Source organism: Artibeus jamaicensis, unplaced genomic scaffold, assembly GCF_021234435.1.
Source record: "Artibeus jamaicensis isolate MK-2021 breed Jamaican fruit bat unplaced genomic scaffold, CSHL_Jam_final contig_519, whole genome shotgun sequence".
NCBI classification, from domain to species: domain Eukaryota; kingdom Metazoa; phylum Chordata; class Mammalia; order Chiroptera; family Phyllostomidae; genus Artibeus; species Artibeus jamaicensis.
This window is the reverse complement of record NW_026521871.1, coordinates 49,783,083-49,790,408: the sequence shown is the minus strand read 5'-3', so window position 1 is coordinate 49,790,408 and position 7,326 is coordinate 49,783,083. Positions and strand designations below refer to the sequence as shown.

General features: G+C 45.9%; 1 pseudogene; it reads right to left on the bottom strand.

Annotated features, from left to right (window-relative positions):
- Positions 1-1,448: 1,448 nt before the first annotated feature.
- Positions 1,449-1,596, bottom strand: LOC128628054 (uncharacterized; annotated as a pseudogene).
- Between the last annotated feature and the right edge of the window lie 5,730 nt (positions 1,597-7,326).

Here is a 7,326-nt window from a genome sequence, read left to right as displayed (position 1 = left end):
TAATACAGTAAGACTAGTTAAACAGATTTGACCTATTTTAATAACAGATAATAATGACATGTTCCTTTTTGTTCCATGATGCGATAGGATCTTTTTATTCTTTGTGTTTCCTTTCCCCACAGTATTTCTCTGAACTGCCTGCAACCTTTAGGGCATCTTTTTTTTTTTTTTTTAATTTTATGTAGTGGTAAACTGAATGCAGTCAAATGCAAAATCTACTTTGACTTGCAGCTCGGCGCTTGTCCAATGCACACGCACTGATTCCTGGGATCAGCCCAACGTGGTGGCGTCCAGCTAAACATTCTCTTGGTCTCAGCAGAAGTGTCTGTGCTCAACGTGGAATACCATAGCAGGGTTTCAGGCTTACAGCCACTAACCTCCAACTCTGCAAAACAAGTCTGTGTTACAAAAATAGATGAATGTTTTTGAAGAGCTGGAAAACTGATTCCTGTAAGCCGTTGTCACCGTTTTTTGCGATAACATACATCCCTAATACACTGTATGATTATTGACCAAGATCTGAGAGAAAGCACAGTACACCATAAGGGGCCAATACCTGTGATAAAAATGGTCCCTTTGGCTCATCCACAGGGCTTTTTCATGGCACCTCTGAACCAAGAAATGAAACGTCGCTCAGTTTCACAGAGCAGCTGGGGAACAGCAGCATGATCACAAATGCTCGTTTGTGTGGTGTGCCCAGGTAAGTCAGAGGGTGCTCTTCTTAAGGGAACATCATTGTATTGTTTGGACATGGAGAAAGATTTGAGTGATTTAGGACTGCTTGTCTGTCACGCCCCAGCCTGGGGAAGTAAAGTCACTGCATTTTGACTTCTATTTCTCCACCAAGCTGCAAAATATTGTGGAAAGAAAATGAAGATCTAAATAAAGTGAAAGGCTTCCATGTTTGTGGGACAGAAGACTTGCTGTTGTCCATACGGCTATATTCCTCAAGCTGGTATACAAGTTCAATGTCATCTTTATCAAAATACTGGATGACACTTTTGTAGAAATTAATAAGCAAATCCTAACACTTCTATGAAAAGGCAATGGGTTCATAACACCTAAAATCATCTTGAATAGGAAGAACAAATTTGGAGAGCTCACACATTCTGATTTCACAACTTACTATAAAGCTATAGCAATTGAAACAAATTGGTACTTCAAAGCAAAAGGCCACCAGTTCAATTCCTGGTCAGGGCACATGCCTGGCTTGCGGGTTCAGTCCCAAGTCAGGGTATATAGGAGAGGCAACCAATTGATGTTTCTCTCCCTCTCTTTCTCCTTTCCTTTCCCTCTCTCTAAAAATAAATAAATTAAATACTTAAAAAAAAAACAAATCAGTACTGGCATGAGAATAGGCATACATATAAACCAATGGAATAGAATTGAGTGTCTATAAATAAACCTCAACAATGAACAAGTGTACCAAGATCATTCAATGGAGGGGGGAACCGTCTTTTCAACAAACTGTGCTGGGTCACCTGGAATCTATATGCAAAAAAAAATGAAATTGGATTTGTACTTCATACCATACTCAAAATTAAGTCAAAATATATCACACTACACTTGATCTTAGCCAAAAGGCCAAGAAGTGATAAAATCCCTTACTTACAAGCCACTTTATTTGTAAAGGCCGAAACTCCCAGAAACACTGCGACAGTCGATTCGGAAGTCACATCCTGTCACTGACTTCAAAGGCAATATTGCTATGATTTCACTATTTACTAACTTTTGGGTGGAGACAACCTCAGGTCAAGGAGTAGCTATATATTTCTATTTTATCTAGAGATGTTACCAAGAATGGATATTGAATTTCTTTTCAATAGACTTTTCTGAATCTTTGAGTACGAACATGAAGTTTTTCTCTTTTGATCCGTTATTGGGGTAAATTATATGGATAATGTCACAGTATTGAACCACGCCTGGTTTTCCCAGAAATACAACTCTCTGAGCCTGGTTTGTGGTGTTGCTGTAATACTACATCCGTACAAGCTCAGAGGGCTTCCTTGTGCCCCATCTGACCTGAGTGCTGGTGGTACATGGGGCTTCTGGTAGAGGCGCGTCTTAATCTGCTGTGCCTGGGGACAGTGCAAGTGGTGGGCTTCTCCGTGCCTTGAACGTTTGGAATTACCTGCCTGAGAACCCACCTGGGCCCGGAGCCTAGGAGATGCTGCATTCTCAGTTCCTTCTTTGGTGGTCGGTCTGCTGAGACTGCTGGTCTCTTCCAGAGTAAATGTTGTTAAGTGCTAGATTTTCTAAACACCCATTTCATCCATATTTCCAGCTGATTTGCACCGAGGTTTGCCAGTCATTTCCCGAGCCTTCTTTTCATGTCTTCTGCACCTCTCACTAATGCTCCTTTCTAATTTTTAATTTTATTTATTTCTAATGTAACTAGTTTTGCCAAAGAGACAGTCATCAGCCCTGACCCGTGTGGCTCAGTTGGCTGGGCGTCGTCCCACGAAGTCCAAGTTCCCCGGTTTGATTCTCAGTCAGGGTTCAGTCCCGGTCCGGGCGCGTGGGGGAAGCAACCAACTGATGTTTCTCTCTCATATCCATGTCTCTCTCCCTCTCTCGCTTTCCCTTCCTTCCTCTCGCTCTAAAATCAATAAGCATGTCCTCAGGTGAGAATTAAAAAAAAAAGAAACAGTAGTCAGATTTTTAACTTACTCATTCTTTTTTTTCTTCTTTGTAACTTGTCAATTTCTGCTTTCCATTTATTACCCTTAGTGTTCTTTCCTACATTCCTGAATGCTTTTGTTTATTAAAAGAATAGTTTTTAATATATGTGTTTGTGGCTTTATTTCCCTGTGAAGCCGGTTTTGGCCATCTTCCATTAATTTTGAAATGCTCTATTTTGTTATTGCTCATTTCTAGAGTTTGCAGTTTCAACCTCAGGAGTTGCTCCCCTGTTGCTACATTAGTAAACGGTTTAATTACACTAATAAATGTGTTGCTTATTGATTTATAATAAGTATTATTCATCATGCTAAATGTATTAGCTAAGATGCTGGCAGGAAGCAAATGGTACATTGAGAAGAATTTAATGAAAGAGAATTGCGTGAGTAAACTCAGTATAGTGGTGTGCCCTGGGCTGAGGGAACCCACGAAACGTGGCGAGGGAGTCCTCTGGGCCTGCAGACCAGAAGGCAGGGGAAAATCTCACTGCAGCCAGTGGAGGAACACAGCACAGCCAGGACTGCCGGAGGTGGAGAGGTGGTGGGAGTAATTCCTCCAACCCTCCCTCTCTCTCCCCTTCTTCTAGGCTTTTGCCCACACCCGCTGGCTGAACATGGACTGAAGGCAGAGGCCCCAGAGATACCATCTCTGGATGGTATCAGCCCCAGCAGGACACAGAACAGGGCAGATAAAGGAGGCGACAATCATCTGGGAGCAAAAACTGGGACTAACCAGCACCTCAGGTAAACATCTCTCTACTTGCATGTACACATCAGGAACAGATGCAAACTCCATGAATGCTCTGTGCTATGATGAATTTCATTTGTTACCTGGTTTCAAAGCATTCTTGCATTCCTAGAACCCTTGGTGCGTGTTTTTGTCCATCTACATTTGAGTTGCTGTAACCTGTTTGCTTAGAATTTTTACATCAATAACACCTACATGAGATTAGTCTGTGGTTTTCTTTGGTTGAATGGCGATTATCAGAATTCTGTATCAGGGTGACCCTTGCCCTATGATATCCATCAGAGGTCCTTTTCACATGTTTCAGTTCTGGGATAATTTATTTAGCAAAAGAATTATGTATTTCTTAAAAGTTCAAAAAAAATCATTCATTCATGTTCCTACCAGGGACTGGTGATTTTTGTTTCAGGTGATTCTTGGGTAACTTTTTAGCATTTTTCATAATTATCGGTCTGCACATGTTCTCTGCTTTTTGAGTCAATTTTGGTCATTTACAATTTCCTAAGGAATGGCCTCTGTCCTGGAGATTTGCTTTCTCCTAGGAGCCCCTTCCCCTGCACGTGGGGGTTAAATTGGCAAAGAACACTCGATTGGTCTCACCTCCTGGGGGAGGCCACCCGGTTGTGGGGGTGGCAGCCTGGAGGGGACCCTTCGGGGTAGAAAACTCTTCAGTTAAAACTCTTCAGAGGGGTTTGATCCTGCAGACAGGATTGTGCAGGCTTCTCTGCAGCTGTTGACCAATGCCACCCCCCCCCCCCCCCCCGTGGAGCTGACCACAGGAGGATCTGCTGGAGGTGACCTTCCAGAGTGACTCACCATGTGGCTGTGGAAACTTAGTATCTGCCTGCCCCAGAACTGACCCCGCATGCCTGGTGGCTGTGATCTAGCCCTCCTGCTTAGCACAAGCCACGGGCAAGTGTGTGCCCTTGCTGGGGGGAGTGAGAAAGGGGGTGGGGAGCGCAGGGAGAGCGGCTCTGCTCTCATCGCGATGTGCCTTCCCTCCCTGGCCTTTCCTGCTGGCCGGGGCCCTGCCACTTCGGGTATGTCATTGTGACTAGGCTCGCTGCGCTTCAGTGGCCTGGTCAATGAAATGACAAGCTCTGAGGCCTTCATAGATTTATGATTCTATTAGCAGATGCCCCCCAGGAGTCAGCTTAGCACAAAGAGGTTCACCTTCAGCTCTCTCTCTCCAATAAGAAGTGATGCTCCCACTTATGCGCCAGTGTCTAAGATTTGCCTCTGGATCGCAGGGACCAAAGGCCCTTCTGGTCCCTGTGTATCTCCCCTCCAGCCTGCATTGGACTGAAGGCTCTCACAGGCTGGGCTTACGGACCAATAGCCTGGGCGGGAACCTTGTTCTGGAAAAACAACCTTCTGAGTATCTAACGCCTTGAGATGCACTCATGCACACAGTGGGTAAGTTCAGGGACAACAGGTCACACTGATGGGGAGAGAGAGGTCTAGGGATGGAGTGTCACTGGGCGAGGCAGCCTGAAGTGACAACCACGGTTGCAGGGGGTGGAGAGGGATGCAACTGGCAGATGGGACAAGGAATGTGGTGGCTCTGGGGCCCCTGGAGGTGGAGGCGGAGGCGGAATGCAACACAGACCAGCCTGCAGGAGTGAGGGGGCGCTGGGCATGAAAGGCTCTGGCAGCATGAACAGCATGGCGCTTGGAGGCCCCCGGAGCTGGGCTCCCACCCTCTGTGAGCTTCTCTCCTCCTCTGCAAAATGGGAATAATAGCGCCCTTCTTTAGGGCTGATGAGAGAGTTACATGAGATAATGTTAAAAAGTACCAAAGCACAGGGACTGGTATGCATGAGGATTCCATCAATATAGCCATCATTGTCATGAAGCCCAGTGTGGCCGCCGACCTGCTCTAGAAGCCATTTTTACTTAATTTAATTCATTGCAAATATTTTTGCACTCCTGCCAAGCACCGTGCAGTCATCCCAGGGTTACAAGAAAAAATGCAGTGTATTCCCTGCCCTCCAACAGCTCCCAGCCCAGGTGAGTAGACAGATTCGTACACAGCCAAGTGCACCACAGCAGGGCCCTTGCTCAACTGTGTTCCCTGTAATTGGAGACCTGCGGGCTAGACTCAGGGCCACCACCATGAGGGGCCAGACTCGAGGTTCCCACCAACTCCCCCATCCCTGGCCCAATGCAGCCCCTTCCATGCTATGGCGGACAGCAGTAGACCCCAGTGGGTCTCCCTCCTGCTAATCTTTATCCCCCCAAAGCTTTTTCCACACCCCCATCAGAAAGGCCTTTCTAAAACACAAATCCAACCTGTCAATCCTCTGATTAGCTTCCAATAATGGTTCTACCAATCCCCTTGAAATCTGTACGTGGAGTTCTTGCTTTGAATAAGAGATTGATTGAACGTTTAATCAAACAGGATGTCTCCGAACTAAGAGCACGTGCATTATTCCAACCCTCAGACCTCTGGGTGAGGGGAGACTCTACAGAAACTAAAAATACAATTTCACTGAGACATTTAAGCATTAACTTTATTCAAAGTCAGCGGATCTCCCGTTGACCTTGTTGCGTATTTAAATCACTATAAAATGTGATTTTGTCAAGCTTACCAATAGCTGATTACTAATGAAATCATAGCAAAAACAGAAGAAATACTAAAGAAACTACATTCAGAGCTCTTCATTTGGAGTTCTGTCGACCTTGAGATTTTCCCAAAACTTCGCGGACACCCTGCCATCCAGGATTTGGGCTGATACTATCTTTGGGAATGGTGTTAACGGATCCCACTTGATCATGAGGTTGACCCAGTAATCAACCACAGAAAGACCGGCAGGAGTTCTTGCCACAGAGCATGGTAATGATAGTGTGGCTCTCGTTACTCGCTCCTGAGGACCACGATGGAAAAGCTTTTGTCCAAGCTGCAACCACAATGTTACTTTGCTCTCACCTGCGCAATGCTGAACCCCTTTGACGCAGCCATGTACCCGGAGGAGGAATATCTGACGTGAGAGTCGGAATGCCGCCGCAGGTCCCAGACCCAGACATTCTCAGGGTGCTCATTTTGCAGTTCATTGCATGGCATCTGAAATTGGTTCATAACATAAACTGAATGTTATGTCTAATACAGAGGGATTGGAGTCACCCTGGCGTTGCAGGACCAGCCCATAGCTGCCTGAGGAGCAGCCCTGTTTCACCAAGAGGCACCCATCCTACAAGCTCAGTCATCGCACAGCAGCTCTTCCAGGAACCGTCCACCTGAAAGCCTGGACATGTCCTAGGCTTGATGGCTGGTGGTGAATCCCAAGGCCATGCACATTTGCCAGGAAGACACCACATGTGGCCACACTATGACACTGGCTCCTAGAATTTTCCACAATCAAGAACTATAACAACCATTTTCAGGTAAATGGCTTCTTGACTGGAGTTGGTTCTTCTTCAAAATGCCTCCAAGCTATTTAAGGTTTGGAGAACCAAGACTCTAAATGTCCCAATCCTTGACCACCTGTCTGCGCTTTTGTCAGGTTCCTAGGAGGAGAGCGGAAAGAGGCCAGAGTAAAGAATGTACAAGCTTTCTCTTGCTTTGGTCTCAGATCCACGTAGGCACAGCCCAGCCTTGGGAGCTGAGCTAGACCACAAGAGGGTGACACTCTGTGTCACTAAAAGTAACCTGTGGGGGTTTTAGGGTTAACCTGACTGGGCCATGGTGCCCAAATGCTTGGTCAAATGTTATTCCGAATGTTTCTGTGAAGGTGTTTCTGAATGAGGCTAAATTTTAATTTGCAGACAGAACAAAGCAGATTCCCCTCCATAGTGTGGGTGGGCCTCATCCAAACAGTTGACGGCCTGAATGGAACATAAGACTGGCCTCCCTTTAGCAAGAAGGAATTCTGCCAGCAGATGGCCCTGGGTGTGAACTGAAAC